The sequence below is a fragment of the Gadus macrocephalus genome, chromosome 11, assembly GCF_031168955.1.
Source record: "Gadus macrocephalus chromosome 11, ASM3116895v1".
In the NCBI taxonomy this organism is placed as follows: Eukaryota; Metazoa; Chordata; class Actinopteri; order Gadiformes; family Gadidae; genus Gadus; species Gadus macrocephalus.
In genome coordinates, this window is record NC_082392.1 from 23,380,136 (window position 1) to 23,383,215 (window position 3,080).

Consider the following 3,080-nt stretch of genomic DNA (forward strand, 5'->3'; position numbering starts at 1 on the left):
ATTTTTTTGGCCCTGTAATTATTATTTCAATTATGTATATAAATTCTACAAAGAAATCCGAATTCAGTGCTTTTACTTTAAAATACCAGTTTTAATGTAGTGCATTACTTGGTGATTGTTTGTAATTATGTCTACTCAGTTTTGTATGTAAATTGAATCATTCGATCCAAGTAATATTCACTAAACCAGTTCATTGGCCTAATTAGTTGATATTTCCAAGTAAAATGTACTTGAGTGATATCAGTGAACCTGGCAACTTTCACGAACATTCGGAGCATGACGTCAAAGCCCCTCCCCACATTTGAACGGTCTTTCGTCCGAGACGTGCTGTACTCCAGTGACAGTCCAAGTTCCACATTTCAACTGGGTTGGCAGACTTTGTTGAATGAGATGGGGAAGAATGTGAATGAACCACGAAGGTAAGTTTTAAGCGAAACAAATGTTGTACGTTCCTGTTGGCTCACCTACTTAAGTCAGTTTCTCCGCACTGAAAGCAGATGCGGCTGCGGCGCTAACAAATAGTGTATTTTCCTGCTAGCTAACTTTGCTAGCGCCACGAGGTATGTCCAGGGTTTCCGACAGCACTTTAAAGCTTAGGCGGCCGCCAAAGCAACACATGCCTGCCGCCTTAACTAGCGTCTTCACAAACAAAAACGGGCTGAATTTCAGCGTGGGATTGTGCACCATTTAATTTATGCATGCAAATCCAACACTTATAATGTGTGGAATTCCCGCACACATTTTACAGCGATGTATGTTCAACCAACGTGGCCGGAACCACTGTGTCCGAGTGTCTTGACTTCGACCCTGAACACACCTGTAGATCTGAACCTCCCGCTAGCAGAACACACAGTGCTTTTACATGGGATAGCTTGGATTAAACCTTATACTGATTTTGCTACTCGAACGGACCATGTCAATTGCCCGAACGTACATGGCCTTTAGAGATCGGATAATGGCCGGAGCATGGCTGAATCCGCTACCCTAAGTGGCGCTGTAGCCCTTTCATACAGTGGTTATAGAACTTCTGGTTGACCTCTACTGTAAAAGATGTATGTTAAGTTGCACACTTCACGTTAGAATGCAGTTGCAGGCTTACATTCCCCATGGGTAACTTTCTGTTTCCATCTATACGTGCTGTGATGTATGTATGCTACATATGTTATGTATTCTCTGCAATAAATTCTTTTTGTGTTTAATAGCATCATCTCGACGGCAGAAGGGACATTATCATCCGTTGCTTAGTTGAGTATCTTGGAGAGAGTGGAGAGGAGCTGATCAAAGACTATCAGGTATCTGATGATAATCATGACCATATTAAAATGATTGTCTAGCCTTATAATCTGGTGTTCACTTGTGATGTTTTTTAAAAGACTCAAAAGATGCACATTTTTCAATCAGGCTTTTAACAGATTTCTTAAATTATTTTTATGCTCTTACCCATTTTTTTTTAAATCATATTTAATCTTTATCTTATCTATCTTAAACTTTAACCCTTAAGTGTTCTTGGGGATATTTCCAGCCAACCTGTTTATTTAACAAGCCACGTTTTGGCTTTCGGAACATCCACAAAGTAAATAATTTAAGAACACTTAAGGGTTGCCGTTTGTCTCTATTTAACGATCACTTATTAATTTTATTTTATGAGCAAAAGAGTAATTTAATTAATACCTTTTTTATAACCTATTTTAATCCCTCAGTTTTCAGCACCAGTGTTTCCCCCATGGGGACCTTCCACACTGGGACTAGTTCTGGTCTACCAACACGGGTGCAGTCCCATAGATGGCTCCAGCCTGGGTGGCTGGAGGGCTCTGCACCCCTGTGTGGAGCCTCCTGTCTGCCCGGGCCAGGGTGGTCACTGTGGCGGCACTCCCTATGGTCGTGGGCGATGACCCCTCTCAGTCTGGATGGCCCCCAAAAGTGACTTTCTTTGGCTCAGGGTCAGCCTCTGTGAAGCACGTTGTGTAACTTTATGTATGAAAAGTGCCATATGAATATTGTTGGATTTGAGTACACTAAATTGAGTATACCTTTTTTGTTTTTATTTTCAATTTTTTTTTCTCTTAAGCTTTTCTTTTACTTGGAATCGATTCTTAGTTTGTTTCTCATTGTGCCTTATTTGTTTTCACAGGACGTCAGCCAAGAAGCAGTGAAAGAGGACTGCAGTAATCACATGATGCAGATCAACGTCATCCATCCCAATGTGGCACAGGAAATCCAAGATCCTGTGTATGTGTCAGTCATCATCAAGTGTGACAAACGCTTGCCTCCTGCTCATGGGTGTCATCTATGCTGTAAACTTAAGTGACCCACTTAAACTGAAATATACGTTTGAAGTATTTCAGAAGCTGTTTCTTGAGCTTGACGTCATTACAATGTCACCAAAGGTCCAGTTTCTCCACAATAAACTTTTAGCGTGAGCGTTCCAGTGCTATTTGTGCTTTTGTCCAGCACAAACAATCTCTTTACTTTTGTCATTTTTCTGACTGAAATTTCAAGTTTTGCTTAGTTTTTAAGTTATTTCTGTCCTGAACATCCTGAGAATGTCTGCAAAGGTAGCCATTGCAGTTTATGTATGCATTCTTTGCTGTTCTGAAAAGTCAACTGTAACACTGTATTCGTTTGTATGCTGGAATATCAGTCCTAAAGTCAGTTGGTGCTTTGTCATTCCGCATTGAATTTTTCAAATCCTAAACGGCTTTACTTTTGAGCTTTTGTGTGTGTGTGTGTGTGTGTACACTGTTTTCAAATTTGCTAGCAGGAAGTTCTGTGTGGTTATGTTATGTATTTTAAATACATCTATGCCATTTCAAATGTGAAAAAAAAGTGTATTTCAAACATCCCTTAAGCTGCAGATATTTGTTTCTGGAAAATATTGAAATATTAGAATAGTAAAAATATTTACTAAATTCAATTAATATTAACTAATACATTCCTAATAAATATTACATAAATATAACAAAAAAGATGAGTAAGAAACACAAAGAATCATGAGCAACGTTTACTTGGGTTTTGTAATTAGATGCAATGGTAATCTGAGTGAAAGTTACAATCCATAGGCAAGTATTGTCAGTGCAATT

General features: G+C 39.0%; 1 long non-coding RNA gene across 1 annotated transcript; it reads left to right on the plus strand.

Annotated features, from left to right (window-relative positions):
* Positions 1-2,842, plus strand: LOC132468250 (uncharacterized). The gene is made up of 3 exons (XR_009528186.1): positions 1-419; positions 1,203-1,292; positions 2,132-2,842. It is a non-coding gene; the product is annotated as an uncharacterized LOC132468250 (long non-coding RNA).
* The last annotated feature ends 238 nt before the right edge of the window (positions 2,843-3,080 follow it).